The 24036-nt window shown below is 38.6% G+C and overlaps 1 protein-coding gene across 2 annotated transcripts in view; it reads right to left on the bottom strand.

Moving 5' to 3' along the window:
- The window catches only part of LOC114662180 (copper-transporting ATPase 1), a 140704-nt gene extending 116883 nt beyond the window's left edge, over positions 1 to 23821 (bottom strand). For both annotated transcript variants that reach the window (XR_003717965.2, XM_028815542.2), the window contains exon 1: positions 23523 to 23821. The gene's annotated coding sequence lies outside the window, so the exon portion shown is untranslated. The remainder of the gene's footprint in view (positions 1 to 23522) is intronic.
- Between the last annotated feature and the right edge of the window lie 215 nt (positions 23822 to 24036).

Raw genomic sequence — 24036 nt, 5'->3', positions numbered from 1 at the left:
CTTTTACCCCAAAATACTATTGCTTATTATGCTGCCTATTGTTCCAAGGATGTACTATATTGTGGGAGCATTGTAATACGAATTCTATATTGTAATATATCTATACTAATAAAAGGCAAAGCCCTCACTGACTGACTCACTCACTCATCACTAATTCTCCAACTTCCCGTGTAGGTGGAAGGCTGGAATTTGGCAGGCTCATTCCTTACAGCTTACTTACAAAAGTTAGGCAGGTTTAATTTCGAAATTCAAAGCGTAACGGTCATAACTGGAACCTCTTTTTTGTCCATATACTGTAATGGACTGCAGCTCGCTGGCCGTGGGAGGCGGGGTTGCGTATCGCGTCATCACACCTCCCACGTAATCATGTGAACTGACTGTGAACGCAGTACGTAGAAAACAAGGAAGAGCCCCAAAGAGCGCTGAAGAAAACATTCATTACACAATTGAGAAGGCAGCAAAACAATAAGAAGCAAGCGAGTGATGCATACAAGCATATTCATAAGTGCAGCTAAGGCGGAAACAAAGCACGGTGTAAACCGTAAGTTTAAATTAAGTTTGGCAAGATTGCTTTTCTCCTGTACAACTATACGTTGCATTCTCAACAGTAAGCTTGCACGACTTGGTCATATTACAACCGGAGTGCTGAACTGACAACGTGGTATACAAAGAGAACTATAACAATCGTAATAAACAAACAATAAAACAGCGGAGAACCCGTGGATTAAATAAAAAGGCTGCTTCCTTGGCGAAGCAAGGAAAAAGGATGGCCTTATATGGCGTTCGTTTATAAAACAGTGGAGAAGCTGTGTAAAGACTGCTTCACAAAAAAACAGCAGAGCGCCTTATATGAGCAGGCAGTCAGCTAAAGAACGGAATCAATAAATAACTATAATCGTAATAAACGAACAAAAAATAGCGGAGAATCCACGGATTACATAAAGGAAATGGGTACCTGAACAGAAAAGTGACTCTGAAATACCTACACAATAACTATAACAATCGTAATAAACGAACAATAAAACAATACAGAACCGCTAAGCAAGGAGAAAGGACGGCCTTATATGGCGTTCATTAAAACAGCGGACAGGCTGTGTAAAGGCAGCTTCACAAAAAAGCAGATCCTTAACAAATTGTTATTGGTATATTTTCCCTCAATTTAAAAAGGTTTTCTTTTCTTCTTAATTAAAATTTAAAAGCAATACTTCACCACTGCGAAGCCCGGGAATTTGGCTATATGCAGTGAGTGTGTACGCCTGATGAGCCCAGAATTAGGGCGAAACACGTGTCACGTACTCTTTGCATTATTTGACAGTAAACTATTTTCAACCATTCTATGATCTGCTTCTCACAACTGAGGGCACCGTGGCAGATGTTAGCTGACTTGCTGGCCAACCACAAGCGTTACCTGGTAGGTAACCACCCATCCATATTACTAAACGAGAATGGTAAACCGGATGGACGCAGGGACATCCGGCCATGGGCCGTGGACGCAAAAGACGTGCTGTGCAGGCGCCCCCACAAACCCCCCCCCCTCCAAGCAACGGAAACCAGATGGAAAGCAACGTAAAATAAGAAATGAGGCGCCGCACCCATAGCACACAGAAAAAAGGAGTCAGACGCCAGCGCCGCACGAAGCCCATGACACACAAAACGGAACACACACAAAGAAGAGGATTGAGACCCACGACACACAAAGCCCCCCTCCAGTAACTGAAATAAGAAATGAGGCGACGCGCCCCTAGAACACCAAAAAGAAAGGAGTCAGACGCAAGCGCCACATAGCACACGAAACGGTACGCACACAAAAAAGAGGATTCAGACCCACGACACACAAACACCCCCTCCACTAACAGAGATAAAAAAAAGTGAGGCAACGCGCCCCTAGCACACAAAAAAAAAGAAGTCAGACGCGAGCGCCACACAAACCCATTGGACACGAAACGGGACAGACTACGGACATAGCACACGAAACACACACAAAAAGGCGGATTCAGACCCACGACCACACTAACATAAATAAGAAATGAGACACAAAGCCCCATTACTGAACGAACCATCCGTATTAAACATACGTCATCTGAACACGTTCAAATTATGCAGCATAGATCGATCTCATTACACTGATGCACTATTAACCGTTCAACCACAGAAAAGGCTCCATATTAAACATACAAAAACGGGCAAGGCTCAATACAAACAATGGACGCCGTAAACTGCAACAGGCTTCTCACACACCACAGGCAAATCGATTACAGCTCCAGAATAGCACGTCCCAAATCCTGCACATACAACGACGCGCCTCTCAAACGGCACAAGCAAAAGATACACGTCAAGGACATCAACGACAGACACCTGCTAAACGATTGCGCCAGTTAGCTGACAACGCGTTCAATAATAAGTTCACTATTCATGAAAATTCCTTGGGATTAATGAATGTCATTTGCAATCATTGTCATTCACTTAACTTCCCTGAAGAAACAAATGGCAATACAAGTAATGAATTTACACGTTGTTGTCAAAAGGGTCAAATTAGACTGCCTCCTTTACATTCATATCCTGCATATCTACAGAAGCTTCTAACTAACGAAGTACCTGAAAGTAAAAACTTCATGAACTGCATTACATCCTACAATAGTTCATTTGCTTTTGCATCTACCGGAGTAAATATCAGGTCACCAAAAGGCAATGGCCCATACTGCTTTCGCGTATGTGGACAAATATTACATCGCATTGGAACAGTGCACCCTGAAACAAATCAAGAACGCAAATATGCACAAATCACGTCGGCACCTACAACGCGCTTCTGAAACCAAGAAAAAATGTCTCGGCTCCAAAAACACATGTCACTCCTTATTCAAAATACCGGTCCCAATCACAGAAACATCGGTATCCACTATGAAAATGAACAGTAACAATGCACGTGACATCCGTCTTGCCATACTACCGTCTTTTTCCGAAATTAAGACATCCCCCGAAAATAAGCCCTATCGAGATTTTCGGAACTTTTTGTAATATAAGCCCTCCCCCGAAAATAAGCCCTAGTTAAAATAATGTGAAAAAAAGAATTCGTTAAAAAATGCTGTTGATGTATTAAGTATGTTTAGCTTCCCTAATACTCGTATTTCAGAGAAATGTTTGAAATAAAATATTCCGAGAAATTCATTGTTTACCTCTACAGTTCGTTTCAAATTAATTCTTGGAATTTATCTTAAAAATACAACATAAGGCAGCATGAATACATAAATATTGTGTCCGCTCTGCTCTGCTGTGTTGTACTGCGTCGCGCGTATCGCAGAGTATGGTCGAATGAGGTGGGGAGGGGGGCATGCATATGCGGAATGTGACGGAACGCGTCGTTGGCGCACACTATAAATAATTGTTCATTAAGGCAGCAGTCTACATTGAGCGACAGTGCAGATACAACGTTTGTTCATTTCAGTCTTGTAAGTCTGATTATTTCATTTTATTTTTTATAAAGTGAATAATTTTTAACCGCAGTTAAAATGAGTACCGGTACAAAACGAAAGAGCTATTCCGTCGAGTACAAAAAGGGAATTGTGGAAGACTCCAGGGGTGTAAATCTTGTAGCCTTTTGTAAAGAGAAGATGCTGGATCTCCGTATGGTTCGTAAATGGCGTGCAGACTACGATAACCTGTGTCAACTGGTGGACCAAGGAAATGAGAAAAAACGCAGAGTTGGATCAGGTCGGCAGCCGTTATTTTCTGAGTTGGAAGAATGCATCTGGGAATGGATTGCCGACAGGAGAGCAATGGCTTTGGTTGTGCGCAGGGCTGATATTCAAAAATTTGCCCTTGAAACGGCAATTGAATTTGATATATCCACAGAAGAATTTAAAGCATCGTCACACTGGCTGGACAACTTCCTTCAACGACATGAACTGTCTCTAAGGAGATCAACAACAATGTTTAAGCTGGAAGACAATGAAGTTGTTAAACGTGCACTTGCGTTTAAGCTTTTTGTTGATGGCATTGATTTTTCGAAATACCAACTCTCCAACATGATTGCTATGGATGAGACCGCGGTATTCCTAGGCCAAGGAGCTCAAACGACGGTTCACCACAAGGCTTCCTCGTCAATTTACGTTCCTTCTACCGGTTACGATAGTGCACGTGTTACCTGTATTTTGGCGATTCGTCTAGATGGCAAGAAAGTATCGCCATTTTTAATCACTAAAGGTAAAAAAGACCAGATTCAACACGTTTCAGGAATTTATGTCATTGAAAGTGAAAAAGCCTGGTGCACCCAAGCAGTTATAAGAAAGTGGGTTGATTTTATGCTGCCACCACTGTTGAGGGGTCGAAATAGAGGTTTACTAGTTTGGGATTCAGCCAGTACTCACCGCGCTAAAGACATGAAAAACTTTCTTGCTGAGAGGAAGATTGATCAAATAATGGTTCCGGCAGGAATGACTGGTTACCTCCAGACACTTGACATTGCAATAAACAAGCCATTCAAGGATCATTTGCGGATGGATATCAATGAATATATTGAAAACAGAATGGTGAGAAATCATCGAGGTAATTTTGTAAAACCAGGCTTACAGGAAGTTGTGAATTGGGTACAAAATTCATGGGACAAAATAACTGATAGTTGTGTTTCCAATGCACTACGAACAGGCTACTTAGACAAGAAGTATTCATTTAACGATAGCTATATTGCAAGACATGAGAGATTCGGGCCAATGATTCAACAGGAAATGGATTTGGAGGAAAATCAGAACAGAATTCAGAATTTGATTTATGACGATGTTCCAGAAGAAGATGACATGACTGTAATTGAATAAATTTTAATTTCTGTATTCTGTGTAAAATAAATAAATATTAAATAAAAATATATAAATATACTTTTATTTTTGTCCTCCCCCGAAAATAAGCCCTAGTGCGTATTTTGGACCAAAAAAGAAAGTAAGACAGTGTCTTATTTTCGGAAAAAGACGGTATTAATTATAGATGAATGTACAATGGCATCCAGTCACTTACTCAACACTATTGATAAACTTCTACAAACGTTGATGAATAATAATATTCCCTTTGCAGGAAAGGTACTTTTATTAGGAGGAGATTTTAGACAGTGCTTACCTATTGCTCCACTTGCAATGCGCTCAGCTATTGTTCAGTCCACCTTAAAATACGCGGACAATTGGCATTGCGTTGATGAATAATAATATTCCCTTTGGAGGAAAGGTACTTTCATTAGGAGTAGATTTTAGACAGTGCTTAGCTATTACTCCACATGCCATGCGCTCAGCTATTGTTCAGTCCACCTTAAAATACGCGACGACGTCATACATAAACAACAAGAGACCGAACTACAATACATATACTGGCGCAAGACCTGATTGGTGATAATACGAAGAAACGAACAGTCCGCATATTAACAGTGAGTTTGATCCTCCTTATTACTTATCCATATTCCTAACGATAAAGATCAAACAAGTCATCAATTCACGATCACGGGTACAAAACTAGACGGCTCGAGTAACGGGACCACAAACACGAACCCGCATCAAAAAAAAAAAATTCACGTAGGCGCCTACAACGCGCTTCTAAAACCGCGGAACAAAAAATGTTACGCGGACAATTGGCATTGCTTTCAAAAGATACACTTGGTACAAAACATGCGATGTCCAGATCCCGAATATAACAATTGGTTATTACAACTAGGACATTGTACACTCACCAATACAGATGGACTTCACCCAGATATTATTACAATTCCTCAACCCTTTATCTGCGACGACTTACTTACAGAGATATTTGGAACAGCGGTCTCATTAGACCAAATACCCCTTTTAACACAACGAACTATATTATGTCCAAAAAATATTACTGTTGATCACATTAATAACCAGGTCATTTCATTACTTCCTGGAGAGTCACACCTCTTTCTAAGCTCTGACAAAGTTGACTCTGATGACGACAATGACCATCTTAATTTCCCCTTAGAATATTTGAACACTATTAACCCAGCCGGATTACCACAACACAGTCTTGGCCTTAAAAACGGAACAATAATCATGCTATTAAGAAACCTTAACACTAAACAAGGTTTATGCAATGGTACACGTTTAGTCGTCTACACCATGACACACAATGTTATTCAAGCAACAGTTCTTACAGGATCACATGCTAACAATACTGTTCTAATTCCTAGAATTGACCTTACAAGTTCTGACCTGGAATTACCTTTTACACTTAAACGGAAACAATTCCCCATTACACCTGCCTTTGCCATGACCATCAACAAATCACAAGGACAAACCATGGACAAGGTTGGCATCTACCTATCTGAGCCCGTTTTTGTACATAGACAACTTTATGTGGCCTTCTCACAAGTTCGACGTTCATCTGACGTTAAAGTTAAGGTCATAAATGCTCCATGCCAATGAAAACTCATTCAAGGACAAGACACTATCTTTACTACTAATGATAAACCTTTACACTGTGCCAAACACTTTATTGTTTGCTTCCTATCTGCGTCATCTACACCTTCACACTATGCTATATCTCATTCATACATCATGCTCTTTGTAATTTCCCAACACCAGGGGTTGGCGAGCGAAGCGAGCAGGGGGCGGAGCCCCCTAGTACAATCAGATTGTGATTCAGACTATGAATGCCGTGAATGTAATTACCCCGATCTACATGCTGTCAAATAAACGAACCACACGCCGTGGCGCAATGTTAGGGGCTTCGCCTCTAGCGCTGATGTCCGAGGTTCGATTCCCGTAAGGGAGTGCAGTGAGTGTGTACGCCTGATGAGCCAAGAATTAGGGCGAAACACGTGTCGCGTACTCTTTGCATTATTTGACAGTAAACTATTTTCAACCATTCTTTGATCTGCTTCTCACAACTGAAGGCACCGTGGCTGATGTTAGCTGACTTGCTGGCCAACCATAAACGTTACCTGGTAGGTAACCACCCAAACAATCAGACTGTGATTCAGACTACAAATGGCGTGAATGTAATTACCCCGATCTACATGCTGTCAGATAAACGAACCACACGCTGTGGCACAATGTTGGGGGCTTCGCCTCTAGCGCTGACGTCTGAGGTTCGATTCCCATAAGGGAGTGCAGTGAGTGTGTACACCTGATGAGCCAAGAACTAGGGCGAAACACGTGTCGCGTACTCTTTGCATTATTTGACAGTAAACTATTTTCAACCATTCTATGATCTGCTTCTCACAATTGAAGGCACCGTGGCGGATGTTAGCTGACTTGCTGGCCAACCATAAGCGTTACCTGGTAGGTAACCACCCATACAATCAGATTGTGATTCAGACTACGAATGCTGTGAATATATATAAGTATGTATGTATGTCTATATTTATATATATATGTGCATATGTATATATTTATATATATGTAGATGTGTAAATTTGTATATGTATATACAGTAATCCCTCCTCCATCGTGGGGGTTGCGTTCCAGACCCCCCCGCGAAAGGTGAAAATCCACGAAGTAGAAACCATATGTTTATATGGTTATTTTTATATTGTCATGCTTGGGTCACAGATTTGCACAGAAACACAGGAGGTTGTAGAGAGACAGGAATGTTATTCAAACACTGCAAACAAACATTTGTCTCTTTTTCAAAAGTTTAAACTGTGCTCCATGACAAGACAGAGATGACAGTTCCGTCTCACAATTAAAAGAATGCAAACATTTCTTCCTCTTCAAAGGAGTGCGCATCAGAGAGAGAGAGAGAGAGAGAAAAAAGCAAACAGTCAAAAATCAATAGGGCTGTTTGGCTTTTAAGTATGCGAAGCACCACCGGACAAAATAGCTGCGAGGAAGGGAGCAAGCATTTTTCAGCATTTTTTAGAGGAGGGTCTGTATCCTCTACGCCAGTATGCGAACAGCCCCTCTGCTCACACCCCCTCAGAGAGAGAGAGAGAGAGAGAGAGAGAGAGAGAGAGAGAGGAAAGCAAACAATCAAAAATCAATACGTGCTGTTTGATCTTTTAAGTATGTGAAGCACCATGCGGGAAGCATATCGCTTGCAAAGCAGCCACATGTAAGCTCAGCAAAGAAGGGAGCAGTGTGAAGGTAATCTTTCAGCGTTTTTTGAGGAGCGGCCGTGTCCTCTAGGGGTGCGAACAGCCCCCGTGCTCACAATATATTTGAGGAGTTTTATTTAATACATAATACGCGCTGTGGTTGGGTAGCTTCTCAGCCATCTGCCAATAGCGCCCCTTGTATGAAATCAACTGGACAAACCAACTGAGGAAGCGTGTACCAGAAATTAAAAGACCCATTGTCCGCAGAAATCCGTGAACCAGCAAAAAATCCGCGATATATATTTAAATATGCTTACATATAAAATCCGCGATAGAGTGAAGCCGCGAAAGTCGAAGTGTGATATAGCGTGGGATTACTGTATATGTAGATATGTGCATATGTAGATATGTATATATATGTATATGTATATATATGTTTACATAACCTCTTTAACACACTACTTCTCCACTGCGAAGCGTGGGTATTTTGCTAGTATTGCATATAGATTACGTGTATTGAGTCATGCCTAGTAAAGATATATTGGGGGGGGAGGCTGGGGGCGTGTTGTGGTGCAAAAATGTGCCTTATATCAGATGGCATTACTTAATGTGCCAGCCCTGTCTGCACAGATACACAAGAGCTTTGGCAAGTGACCATGAGTAGAGAATATTTCTTCTTTTTATTGGCGCTATAGATATAATTGTTTGTACCATGCTTTATATCAAACCAGCAGACACCTCTTCAAAATAGCCTTATTTCTTTAACAGCCATCTAGTTCAGCCTGTAAAGAGGCCTTAACATAAACTAAAAATGCAGTAATCATCTGTTACCTTTGGACACAAGTTAACAATGTTATCCAGTTACAACACACAGATTTCCACGACAGACAGCACTTTTCAGCTTTAAAAATACCATCCATGCCCAATATGAAAGTTATAATCTGAATTATACTAAATTGATATTCACATGAGAGCGGCACGGTGACGCAGTGGTAGCGCTGCTGCCTTGCAGTACGGAGACCTGGGTTCACTTCCTGGGTCCTTCCATGCCTAATATGTCTGCGTGGGTTTCCTCCGGGTGCTCCGGTTTCCTCCCACAGTCCAAAGACATGTAGGTTGGGTGCACTGGCGATCCTAAATTGCCAGTAGCAGGGCATCCCCATATGCAAATAAAATAATTTTAGGTTCAGGTTAAACACACTACTCTTAAGGAAGTTTGACAGTTACTTAGTACTGCTCCTAAACAAATATATTAAGAGGGCAAAAAATAAGTAAAGAAAATAAATAAATAAGCATTCAGAGCAAATTTATAAAAAAGTTCAAAAGGCACCAAATTAAAGGGCAGATCTGCTATATAAAGAACTGTCAAAAAAAATCCTTATTTCTTAAACTAAGTAGAAGAGGGCATTCTTCAACAAAATGTATCATAGAGAAAGAAAACTTACTAACCACATAAGCTACAAGAAGACTTAAAAGCCAGAGAAACAATAGCTACAATTCACAAATCGGGAAACAAAAATCAGCATGATCCATGGTGAAAGCAGCCTTTTGCTATAGAAATGCTTTTTAACACTATACTCTGGAAAAATGTGAATAGCAGAAGGTAAAAAGAATGCAACAAAATACAGGGAAGGAAAAGATAATGACCTAAAATAATAAAGAGGTTTAATAGAAACTCCAAACAAGGTGACAGTTTACAGGTTCAGCAAGTGCTGCGCCTGCATGATGCCTCTGCTTGCGGAGCTCCTTTTATGCTGGCTTCTCCAGGTAGCACATAGCCGTCATTCCTTATTCACAGTGCCAGGGTCTTACACATCCTCCCTGTGTATTTATTGGTATCAGTGTATGCCAGTGAATTTACTCAAACATATCGTCCTACCTTCTGTTAATACCATATCATCATCAAGCGCAACTCATCCTGCATTATAAAAGTTGATAATTGGTTTATGCATCTTCATCTGCTCGATCTCACAATCTGCCTTTTTATTGTTTTTATCGTGCATATGCAAAACACCTCAAGGAAACTGTGACGTGCAGGTAGCTTGGCTTTTCTAAGATTTTTATTAAAAATACAATGCAATGCAATAAGTTCACTTCAAATTTATTGTTATGTATTTACAAAGTACAATGAAACTTCTAGTGTTCTTTTCACAATACTGCCATTTGGCATGAAACTCGCTTTGCAGGCAATTTAACATAACACAGAATGTAATGGTCAAAAAGTAAGAGCATTTAGGAAAAAATAATCATACGATGTGAGTGTGCATCTGTCAATTATTACAAGCCATGTCAAAACATAACTTGAAAAAATTGAACTGCAAAAGCAAAAGTGGGATTATCAGCAGAATATATCTTGGCACTGGGGGGTTGTTGGAGTTGTAATAAAACATTTGCTCCTTCAAAGTTGACATATTTGGTAAGCTTTAAGGCTTTTTCATTCACCTAGGGGCTTGTGCATCTTTCATTGGCTTCTGGCACATGTTTTTATTTTATTTATTTATTTATTAATCAGATAGTATCTATATTACTAAACAACAGTTGTATATATGCACGGACGCAGGACGCATCGAAGCGCACGCGCACTGCGACTCAGCGCCCCAGAGTCAAACCCAGCGGTTCCCAGACAGGTTCAAACAACACAACCTGTAAACTAAACTTCAGGTCACAATACAACCGCCGCCCGAACGCGCACACCACCGCATATAAAACCTTCGTTTATTAATGTTTATGAAGGTTGTATATATGCACGGATTCCAGACGCAACCCGTGCCAAAAGCGCACGCGAACAGCGCCCAACAGTCAAACCCAGCGGCTTCCCAAAGTCAGTAAGTGGCGCCCAAACAACACAACACAACCTGTAAACTAAACGTGACATAAAGCGTGTACGCCAACAAGTTGCCATGGTGACATATTTAAACATTGACATAGAATAACTAGACGCCTCATGACTAGCAGAATCGTACGTCAACATCGCCGCCATATTGTGAGTGGCACTGCTGTGGAGTGAAGTAATGAATAATGTGCTGCTGTGGAGTGAAGTAATGAATAATGTGCTGCTTGGGATTGTACAAACCGCTGTACGCTCCAAACCAGATCCCGGGGGATTATATTTCATAGGTAAGGCTGAACAATTGTTTTGGTTATATTTGGCCATTAGAAAATCCCGTTTTACAATCTTTACTTTAGCTAAGCCAGGCTAAGCTAGCAAAGCTATGCATTTATGTGCTCAAGTGAGCCTCCAAACAACGTTTTGGCTAAACGTATTTAGTCACTATGTAGATTGTTGTTAGCTGTTAACATTTCTCAAACTTGATGATGTTTTTTCTCAAGGAGCACATTGAGGAAACACAGTTTGAAATTGACAACCAACATTTTATGCTTATGTCTTTAGTTGCGTCTGTCTTCCACAAACTAAGGCTGCACCATATTGCCAGACTGAATACTCTCAAATTACAAGATCTGAGTGAGTGAGAGGAGTGTAAGTCTGGAGGAGATCAGTGAGGTTGTGGAGAGCTTTAAATGTTAAGAGCGGTATTTAGTATTGTATTCTGTAGTTAACTGGGAGCCAGTGAAGTTGAGAGAGAATAGGTGTAATATGTTCAGTGGATTTACAACAGCAGGATATTACCCTGGCACCAGAATTTTGAAGAAGTTCTAAGCGATTGATAAGTTTTTGTGGGATGCCAGATAGAATACCATTACATTAATCTATACGTGACGAGACTCGGGCATTAAACAATACTTCAGTACTGTGTTGCGTAAGAACAGGGCAAAGTTTCGAAGATAGAAGAAGGCAGTCCCTGAAATGTTACTTATATGGGAGGAATGGTTAATATTAATAATAATTATTATTATTTAATAATTGCCATTATTAGTGTATCAATGGATATAAATAATTGCATTTAAACGATTCGTCAAAATCTGTTGTATGTAAATTATACTGTTTTAAACGTTATTGTTTTTTCATCAGAAAACCCAGTTTCCACGTCTACCTGTATTAGTTTAAATGGCACTTTTGCCACTCGCAATAAGGCTGACGTATCGTGTCTACTGGGAAACACAGTGAATGCGGCGACTATCTATATATGTGTATATATTTAAACTTGAGGTAGTGGTGACTACTGACAGTGCCAGCAGTCAGCTACTCCACAGTTCCTGCAGTCAGGGGTTCAATTATGATTCCTAACAGCAAACAACTTCTAGCTAACAACACACCCATAGAAAAACAAAAACGAGACTGCATGGATAAAAACAATGAACGAAGGCACCTACAACGCGCTTCTGAAACACCAGAACCAAACGAGTCATGACTCCAAAAAGAAACACCTTTACTGCAAATATATTTATTTCATTAAATGAAAACTTTCCCAGGACGCGCCCACCCTCCATGATCTTACATCCCTACAAAGTTTGGAGGGAACAGAAAGTACAGTGGTGTGAAAAACTATTTGCCCCCTTTCTGATTTCTTATTCTTTTGCATGTTTGTCACACAAAATGTTTCTGATCATCAAACACATTTCACCATTAGTCAAATATAACACAAGTAAACACAAAATGCAGTTTTTAAATGATGGTTTTTATTATTTAGGGAGAAAAAAAATCCAAACCTACATGGCCCTGTGTGAAAAAGTAATTGCCCCCTTGTTAAAAAATAACCTAACTGTGGTGTATCACACCTGAGTTCAATTTCCGTAGCCACCCCCAGGCCTGATTACTGCCACACCTGTTTCAATCAAGAAATCACTTAAATAGGAGCTGCCTGACACAGAGAAGTAGACCAAAAGCTAGACATCATGCCAAGATCCAAAGAAATTCAGGAACAAATGAGAACAGAAGTAATTGAGATCTATCAGTCTGGTAAAGGTTATAAAGCCATTTCTAAAGCTTTGGACTCCAGTGAACCACAGTGACAGCCATTATCCACAAATGGCAAAAACATGGAACAGTGGTGAACCTTCCCAGGAGTGGCCGGCCGACCAAAATTACCCCAAGAGCGCAGAGACGACTCATCCGAGAGGTCACAAAAGACCCCAGGACAACGTCTAAAGAACTGCAGGCCTCACTTGCCTCAATTAAGGTCAGTGTTCACGACTCCACCATAAGAAAGAGACTGGGCAAAAACGGCCTGCATGGCAGATTTCCAAGACGCAAACCACTGTTAAGCAAAAAGAACATTAGGGCTCGTCTCAATTTTGCTAAGAAACATCTCAATGATTGCCAAGACTTTTGGGAAAATACCTTGTGGACTGATGAGACAAAAGTTGAACTTTTTGGAAGGCAAATGTCCCGTTACATCTGGCGTAAAAGGAACACAGCATTTCAGAAAAAGAACATCATACCAACAGTAAAATATGGTGGTGGTAGTGTGATGGTCTGGGGTTGTTTTGCTGCTTCAGGACCTGGAAGGCTTGCTGTGATAGATGGAACCATGAATTCTACTGTCTACCAAAAAATCCTGAAGGAGAATGTCCGGCCATCTGTTCGTCAACTCAAGCTGAAACGATCTTGGGTGCTGCAACAGGACAATGACCCAAAACACACCAGCAAATCCACCTCTGAATGGCTGAAGAAAAACAAAATGAAGACTTTGGAGTGGCCTAGTCAAAGTCCTGACCTGAATCCAATTGAGATGCTATGGCATGACCTTAAAAAGGCGGTTCATGCTAGAAAACCCTCAAATAAAGCTGAATTACAACAATTTTGCAAAGATGAGTGGGCCAAAATTCCTCCAGAGCGCTGTAAAAGACTCATTGCAAGTTATCGCAAACGCTTGATTGCAGTTATTGCTGCTAAGGGTGGCCCAACCAGTTATTAGGTTCAGGGGGCAATTACTTTTTCACACAGGGCCATGTAGGTTTGGATTTTTTTTTCTCCCTAAATAATAAAAACCACCATTTACAAACTGCATTTTGTGTTTACTTGTGTTATATTTGACTAATGGTTAAATGTGTTTGATGATCAGAAACATTTTGTGTGCCAAACATGCAAAAGAATAAGAAATCAGGAAGGGGGCAAATAGTTTTTCACACCACTGTAATTGCCATTCTTGGATTTGCGATTCTTTAGAGAATCGGGGGTTTACTGGTACTTTATAAAAGTTAGTTTAAAGTTATATCCAGTACAATAACAAATGAGCTCCCCTATGTGAAACAGGCGCTAATTAGAGGGGCAATGACTTGACTTACTAAAACATTGTACAATTTCCCAGAAAATGGTAGAACAAAACTGATCAGAAAAAAAATGATAATAAGCAAAGAAAGATAAAACAAAATTAGAATTTTTCTCTTTGATTAAATTGCTCTGTCCGATTTTAACTTTTTTATATTTCTTTGTATTTTTAGTTTAGTTTATAATGTGATTCTTATCTATTGGTCGGTGTCCTTGAATAAATAAAATGTATTATTATTACTATTAATATATATAGTCTGGAAAAACATGGATTTGGGGAAGAAGAAATGACTAGGTAGATAAATCAAAAAACCAAAATGATTATTTTTTTCCCAAACAAAAAAAGAAAAAATATTTTTACTCTACAAAGCACTTTAATTAAATAATTTTTTTTCTTTTCAGAAAATGTAAACAGGAAATGGTCAAAAAAATATCTGATAAAAGCTGCAATCATTGCAAAAAAAAAAAAAAAAAAAACAAAAACAAAAGGCTAAATATTATAAGAAAAAAAAAAACACTAAATGAAAGGTTTTCAAGAAATGTATCCACAGACATGGACAATTTGTTGGTATCCCTGCACAAAAACAGAAGAACCCACAATTGTCTCTGAAGTAACCTGAAACTGACAAAAGTAACTGGTATCCATCATTATTTATTCCATATTTAACAAAAATCAGACTTTGCTTATTTTGATTCAAATTAATATTTCAAATAATAACACAAATGGAAATGCCATGGACAGAAATGATGGGAACCATAACCTAATATTTTGCTGCACAAACTTTAGAAGCAATCACTTCCTTGGGCTGCTCCTGTCAAGAGGTAGTTTGGCCCACCTGTCCTAAGCAAACTGCTATGACAGATTTGACTGCATATTTCAATTCTTTCCATAGATGTTCAATAGGATTCATATCAGGGCTCATAGAAGGCCACTTCAGAATAGTCTGATGTTTTGTTCTTAGCTATTCTTGGGTGGTTTTAGCTATGTGTTTTGTTTCATTTTCCTGTTGGGGATCCATGATCTGAGACAGAGCTTTCTCACACTGGGCAGCATGTTGTGCTCCAGAATATCTGAAGAACATAGTTTTGAGATTTCACTGTTCCCTGCACTGACTCAAGCAACATTCTGCCAGAGCCAGCAAAGCAATCTGACACATAACTAAGCCTTCTCTATGTTTAACAATAGGTATGGTGTTCTTCTTTATTTTTTTGTCTTTTGACATAGAGCTGATGTGACATGCCAAAAAGCCAATCTGTCCCAAGCACATTCTCCCAGAAAAATTGTGGCTTGTCAATGTGCATTTTATCAAATTCCAGTCTGGCTTTTGTTATGTTTGTCAATCAACAGTGAAATGTCCTCCAGGATCATGTTCCACTGAGCCCCACTGTCACTTAAAAAGTGATGGATAGTGTGATCACACACTGATGGACCTTGACCTTGGGAGTTCAGCTAGTATCTCTTTGGGAGATATCCTTGACTTTTTTCTACCATTCTCACTATCCTTCTGCCCATTCTGGGGTTGATTTTCCTCTTGTGGCCAAATCCAGGGAGGTTGGCTACTGTCCTATGGACCTTAAACATCTTAATAATATTGCAGCTGTTGTCACAGGAACATCAAGCTGCTTGGAGATGTTCTTATGGCCTTTGCCTTTAACATGCTTGTCTACATTTTTCTCTATTTCCTCAAACAACTCTGTACTTTGACACATGATGGAGGATAACAAAAAGCAGACCGAGTACTATTCTACATTTAAATAGGCTAGCTGACTAATTGTATGATTAGAGACATGAGTGATGCCAAATAAAGAATACAGCTAGTTTGAAAAATCATTCAAATGCAATTATTTATGATCTTTTCCAGGGGTACCAACAAATGTATCCACTCCATTTTAGAATATACAGTATTTATAGTATAATCATTACTTGATCTCTTTTCATACTTGCTCTGCTTTACTCAATGAGATGTCAAAAGCATGCAGGTATAAATAGGCCAATTTTTCATATAATCACTTTTCAGGTGGAATACAGCACTTTTTCACTGAGTTGTAAGGATGCCAACAAATTTGTCAACATCTGTATATCTCTCTCTCTATCCATATCTTTAGATGCTTTAAATTAGGAAGACTGCATTTGGAAGGACAAAATGGATGCATGTAAGTCTTATTATGCCTTATACTGTAGCTGCTTCTAGCAAAAAACACTGCTGCTATAACCCCAACTTCCTACAAAAGCTAAATATATTTGAAAAGCCAAACCAGTTTCAAATTTTAAAGGGACAAAGCCAGTGCTGGTTTTCATTCCAGCCATTAATTACAGACTAATTCTCATTGTTAATAAAATATGTCACATAAACCTATGACTTCTTAGTGCACTTACTCTGTCACACCATAACTGTTTCCAAAATGGTTGACTTTCTTTTTCCCCTCCCAAGAGTCCCATTCAAACTATTCTGCGCACCATGGCAGACCTTTATTCACTACTGTATCATAATCAAAGACCCTCTCTATTTTCTTTTCAAATATTTTATTGAATCAGAAACAAAGGGAATTCAATTAGCTGGGCATCTGTTTTTAGAGTTTGCATCCCATTACCGTTTGGCTGCTAGCTAAGAAAAAAAAAAAAAGGTTCTGCATCTTAAAAGCAAATCTGTTAACACCGAGGTACAAAAAGCCCGTTCCATTAGAAGAAGTAACTGGCTACTAAGTAACAAGCGGGCTGGAATGAAACCCTGTTTCTATGGAATCTGTTATTATAACTTATTTGTAATCAAAGCAAACTCCTTCATTTATTGTTTCCCAGCCTTTCCCATTTGATTTCCATTGCTGTGCCAATGTGATGGCACTTGCACTGACTTAAAGTAAATGTGTCATCATAAATGATATCCCTATCTTTGTTGGAATAAAATATCTTTTCCTTGCACTATGTGATGCACTCAGGTGGTAGTGATGTATAAAAATCTTTCAGAAAATTAATATCAAAAATACTGAAAAGAATGATGGATATTATTTACAAAATAAAATTAAAAGTAATGATTTTGATAAATGGGACCTTAAGTAAGACAAATCAGACTAAAATGGGGTAAGGCAAGAAGATGGGTACTGGGTACTGCTGAATGGGGCATTTAGCAAACTGAATTTGACAGAATAATATGGTAATGGGAGTATACATTTAGAATGAGTTAAACAATTGTGTAATGAATTACTTACCACTACTTTTTGGGTATAACGTAAAGAGCTCTCATTTTTCACTTTGATATTATATAACTCTACAAAGTGAAAAAATCCAAAGCAAATTCCTTATTATTCTATTTTATAGCAAACAGTATAGGCAAACATATTATATGAACAAGACTAAGAAAGTTGAATAATTTTTACAACGGCTGAAAATTTATATGATTCATTCTTACATTGGAGAAACGGCACATGACTATGGCTGAAAGAGGAAGCATCATGGTGTTGTGCAAAACAGTTTACAGATCTTTAAATGTCATCTTAAGATGATTAACAGGACAAAAAAGCTGACAGGCAACCTGGGGCTAAAAGGCACATGTTCTCAAAAAATATCATTAGTATAATTTAGGAGGCTGAATTACATAAATGGATTAAAGCAGCAACAGTGCAGTACCTCATATACTGTAATATGTTTCTGTAGCACTATGAAAGTTACTCTTTAATATAAAGTAATCAGAGAATGATGCAGAAAATAAACATATCAAAATAAAAATATGTTTATAGTCCAAGCATTGTAATGTGTACAAAACACACTAAAATTCTTACTTGTGTGTGCTAATCAACATGCAACCCTTTATCACTCTCTGGTGCCAACATTAGTGGTGAGTATAACTACCCTACCTCAAAAAACATCTGCTATCACATGTAACATGACACCACTGCAGGGCCCACAAATGCACACACTCACATGGAATTGTCAATTACCTAATCTGTGTAGATTTTGGGAACGAAAACTGTACTATATAAAAAAAGAAAAGAAAAAACATGTAAACAATGACAAGACATGAAGCTCAAATCCAGGATGCTACATCTGCAAGTCACAGAACTAATCACTGCACCACCAAGCTTCCTGAATTTTGTATTATAATACATAAACACTAATACTGGAATTTTGTTATCATTGATGAATCACAAAATATGGAAATACATGAAGAGAGAAAAGCAGTAAAAAAAAAAAAGCAGGGACGTTTGTTTGTTATGGAAATATTTGTACGTATGCCAGTATTAGGGTTTGCCACATCTCTTCTTCACACAAATAAAACTATTTGCAGGCTATTTCTCTTCTCACAAGACAGAATAAAGAGCCCAGTGCACCATTTAAAGGAGGAAACAATGACTTCCGTTATATTTTTAACAAAATGGGTAAAATAAATGCATATGTGTAAAATGCCAAACAAAAAAACACATTCCTAAATTCTTGTCCTCAGTGAATCAAAACAATAAAACAAATTCCTGAATTTTTGTTCTCAGTGAATCAATGATAGTTCACATCACAAAATAATGAAACAGTATGCCCCGAGATAAACCAAGGACTCCATCCTGGGCTGGTTTCTGCTTTACTCCCAATGCTGCCAGGTCAGCCATGGACTCCTAACACACCTGAACTGGTTAAGAGTGTTAGAGGGATGGATGGGATATTGTACCCCCTCCAAATAGATACATTGCAAAAAGAAATTCTAGTAATCCATGGTGCAAACTGCCCAGTTGCCTGCAAACAACAGACAGGAATGTTAACTATTTGTGGATTAAGACACTGAATGAGTGACTACAGTATGACCTACTTGTGCATACAAAAAAAACAAAAAACTACTGTACTTACAACTGCATTAATATCAACAAATGTGGTGTTCTTGAATCGTGTTAATGCTTCATGCTGACAAAGAATGTTTCAAGTGACAACTCTCAATACAGACCAGCAGAACTTCATAACTGGCAGGCTCTTTCAACTTATATAAGTTCAATGATTAGAACGGTTTCCAAATGACTGAGTGAAAATTATTTAGAGAAAACCTCTGAAAACGGCCACACTATATCAGAATTGAGTGATCAGATTTACCAGAAATATAAGTGCTGAAGAAGACATCTTTTTTTGTCTTTAGCAGACAAAAAAGAAAAATCTACCAGACATGTCATACTAATTAATGCTTTTACCTACTTACGCTAACTATTTTCTACCTTGTTATATTACCAGACCTTAAACAATGAACAGCAGTTTGAATTACAACCTGGCCACACTGTAGTCACTGATTAGCCTACTTTACATGTCTTTGGAGATGGGGTATAAACACCACTCAGGTCCATCAAGAACATGAAGAATATAATAATGCACACTCCACATAGACACAGACCAGGCATGTCACTTGTACCCATGGTGCTATATCTGAGAGGCAACTGTGCGGACCACTGTGCCACCACGCTGCCCATCTTTTGTTTTCCTGTTTTCAGTTTGTGGTTTGCAAATAGTAATTTTTAATATATTTTTTAAAAATATTTCTTCTATTGTATATTGCACGTCTCACAGTAGGCACTATGAAAAACAGGTATAAGGAGTACATCAGGTAAGTTTGTCTTTTGATTAAATTCTGATTTATCATAGGAGTTTTACATGTTGCTTGGACATACATGCAAGTAAGAATTTTTCTGTACTCTGCACATGTGGCAATACTACTACTACTACTATACATCTCACTGGATACATCTTATTACTTTCTCGTATACGAAATATAGGGAAAGTATTGTAGTCATCCAAAGATTTGATGTCAAGATTTTGATGAATCTCAATGTTTTAGACCTCACTAGCTTTCTCGTTTATGAAGTATAGGGAAAGTACTGGAATCCTTCAAAAATTCCATTTCGAGGTATTGATGAGTCTAGATGTCTTGAGACCTCCCCGAGTCCAAAAATACCATTTTTAGAATTATGTCTGTCTGTCTGTCTGCGTGTATGTAAACACAATAACTTAAGTACGCTTTCACTTAGGTCAACCAAATTTTGCATACAAGTATTAGGTACAAAACATAGACAGCACTAACCCGATGTGTAGGATATGCAACAAACAAGAACAGACAATAGACCATCTAGTCCCTGGCGGCTCAGAATTAGCCAAAATGCAATACATAACAAAGGAGCAGCATACCTCCACTGAGCAATATGAAAACACTATAACATCCAAGTCAAAGGAAAATGTTACGAACATGAGCAGTCAACGGTAACTGAAAATGATGAGGCAACTATATTATGGGAGATGCAAATACAAACTGATAAAGAAATCAAGACCAACAGCCCCAATATAGTAGTAAAGGACCAGGAGAGATCTGGTCTGCTCATCAACATGTCTGTCCCCACTAAAAGAACACCTCTCTAAAAACTACAGAAAAACTCTCCAAATATAAAGAAATAGAAATTGAGAAAATGTGGGGTATGAAAACCACAATAATACCAGTAGTAATATATGCATAAAAATACAGAACAAGCACATATATTAAAAACAAAATGAAATAACAGAACTATATTTCAACAAAAAGAAATTAAAAGAGATCGCATTAATGTAATTTAGCATTCAGCTTTTTTACCATTCATATCAATGCAGATGTCATAAAGGTATTATGAGCCGAACAAACCCAAGCCCATAGTCATAATTAAGAATAAGTAAAAAGGCAAGACAGCTTAAATAGATTTGATGTCCTTAGCCGTTTCACAGACAGCATGAAAATTAAACTAACTGGATGTAACAAGCATCACTTTATATGCTTAAAGCTGGGGATTCACAGGTACAATGAAGCTAGTGTGTTGCTCATTTTCTTTCAACAGATAAGAAATTCAAATTAGGATATCAACACCAAATTCTAACCACCAATACACAACAGAGTTTTACAAACTCCAAAGACTTTCTTATATAGTACATTCTGGAACAGATAACACTGCTTAAATACGGGTATAACCATATCACATCAAGTAACACAAAACATATCCATCCATTGAAGCCTCCCACCTCGGGTTTCTTTCTGATTTTTTTTACTGACGTCCAAGATGTTTTCTGGTTCCTAGTGAACCCCACATTGTTTATTTATTATTTTTTTGACAATCTTTTTGATATCTTACAAGTGTGACAAACAGCTAAAGAGTTGCAAAGGTGTCTTACGTTTCAGTGCACAGCATGAAGAAGAGTGACTAGTAAACTGGTTAAAAAAATTCTTTTGTTTTCCACTAGAATTGAGAACCAGGCAATTCCTGTTTTGTTTCTATTCAGCTTTGTTAAAAAAACTTCTTTTCACTTTATATAAAACTTACATCTGGGAAATGACTAAGGAGGTCACAGTAACAATACAGCTAAGGAATCCTCTAAACTTGAATCACCATTCAAAAGAGAAGACTGTACTGGAAGCACCATTATTCTATTCACTGTTTTAAGCAATTACCCCAGTTTTTTTCCAGTAGTTGCTTTTTTTCTTTAAAATACAGTAAGATGAGCACCAAAATGTGAACACAAATGAAGTTCAAGCACTTAAAGTTATTATTTAGAACAAGTTGGATATAATACTGTATGAAGTACTGCATATACTGTAGACAACTACCACAGAAGATGGAAGAAATAAGTGGGCCATGCAGGTTCTTGATGGGTTTCTTCTGTTAGTGGAAAAGTTTCATATAAATTTTGCCTCACTATTCCAAGTAAAAATGTGCTATAATGATGCTTGCCATGAAAGCTGCTGTATAAAATAATCAATCATTTAGTGAGTTTTAAAAACCATTATTGTACCACTTAACCAATGACATTTCAATAACTAATTTATGTAATTTATCTACATGTTAAACACAATTTTAAAACTTAAAATAGTAAAAAAAAAGCAAACATATACCATGCAGTTGATGCTTAAAGAAAGTTAAAAGACAACCATCAATGTTTATTTTACATTACTGCAAGTCATTTATGACTGCAATACAATGTCCATTTATAAAGTCATTTTCTGAACTCATTTATCCGACTCCAGGCACCGAGGAAGCCTGTCTCGGACTGGACACCAGTACCAGTATAAAGACACAAGTACTGAATGCTGTGTAAGTTGTACATCTTTGGGATGTGAGAGGAAAACCAAAGGAAAATCCATGCAGGCAAAAGGACAATATGCAAATTCTGCATAAGCAATAGCAGTGCCAGAATTCAAACCCCAGTCTCCTGAAGCTTTAAGACGACAATGACATCAGCTTTGTTACTATGCCACCCTCAGATCCTTGAGATGAATAAAAATATTTAACACTTGGTTTTCTGTGGTAGTTCTAAGTATTTACATACTTATAAAGCACATGTTTTCTGAATCCACTGAGCCAATTCAAGGTTTAGGTGAGCATCATTAAGCCATAGGCAGGAATTAGTCCTGGATGTGGCACCAGTACATCAAGGTGAACCTTTAATCAGACCATACCAATTCTAATTCACTATCCAGAACATCTGGAGATACTAGTACTATTAATTCAGTATACTGTACTATTATTCAATCTATGCATAGCATGGAAATCCTGCACAATCATTTCTTGTTGAATATTTCACTTTTCAAGTCCTAAGCAAAACCAATCAATTCATGCTGCTGTGCTATAAGACCTATAACGAGAATGTTTTACAAATTTGTGGAACCTACCTCACAATACGCTTTGCAAAGTCACATTTCAGTCCAAGTATTAAGACGAAACATATCTATGTGTGCGTAATAGACAACAGCGATGAAGAAGAAACGGGTTAAGGAAACGAAAAAGACAAAGCCGGCAATACAGAACACATTACTGCTACTTTCAGGACATTCTACATTAGGCGTAGAAAACGTGGGTCTTTCGCGCAGTATTTTAATATTGCAACTGAACGTGCTCGACAACATGCCGAAAATGTTAAAAGGCAGTCGTGGTTACAATAGTAATTTAAAGTCGTGTCGTACATTTTATGTGCCAGCCAGCAGTACACGACGAACCGATTCGGTGCCAAACACGTTATCTTTGTTTAGCTGCTAAGTTTGCATGAATACAGACTCGCAAACAGACCAGGGGATGTAGTTGTGTTCATCGATAACTCACGACGTCATAGAAACAACTTTCCTAACATTTGCTTTTAGAACACTGGAGCCAAGACCTCTTCTTTCATGCGTTGAAGAAAACATTCGCTTCAGCCCAAAAGCCTCGCATCATCGCCACAACAACTCAAATGTCAAAACTGAGGTGCGAGAAGCGTGTGTCTGTTAACACAGTATCCTAAGCGACTTAATAGTGCTTAGACTACCCCTGAAACTTGAACGGTTGTCGTGAATTGTTTGGGGGGAAAAAACTCACCTGATTGTCACTACTTAAGACATGCCAATGTTCCAGTCAAACGACTCCTGTTGCCTGGCCGGCTCGAGGACCTCGAGATTCGTTATTGTGACCACCTCTGACGTTACAACGCAGCGCAGCTGTCGGTCACGTATTCCACGTCACTTGCAGACTTGCAAGGTTTACTGAGATAAGACTGCCACAGACCTGCACGGTCATTACAGTCACAGTGACTTGGATCGGAACTTACGCCGAAGTCCCAGTTCCAGTCCCGCCCCAAACCTCTCTTTCTCACTCTGACAACGTGACCACCCAAACCTCCCCGTACTGGAGGTTACGCAAAGGAAATCACGCGAGAATTAACGGTGCCCGAATGCGGAACAATTGTCTTCACGACTGATAGTTTACCGATTCATTTCATACAAATTCAGCAGGAGAGTATTTATGGAGTGAGTGCATAGTAATTAGTTGTAATGGCTCATGAATAAAGGTTCCACAGTCAAATGAACTTTACTAAACAATGATTTTTTTTATT

Source organism: Erpetoichthys calabaricus, chromosome 12 (assembly GCF_900747795.2).
Source record: "Erpetoichthys calabaricus chromosome 12, fErpCal1.3, whole genome shotgun sequence".
Taxonomy (NCBI): domain Eukaryota; kingdom Metazoa; phylum Chordata; class Cladistia; order Polypteriformes; family Polypteridae; genus Erpetoichthys; species Erpetoichthys calabaricus.
This window is presented reverse-complemented; position numbering and strand designations above follow the sequence as displayed.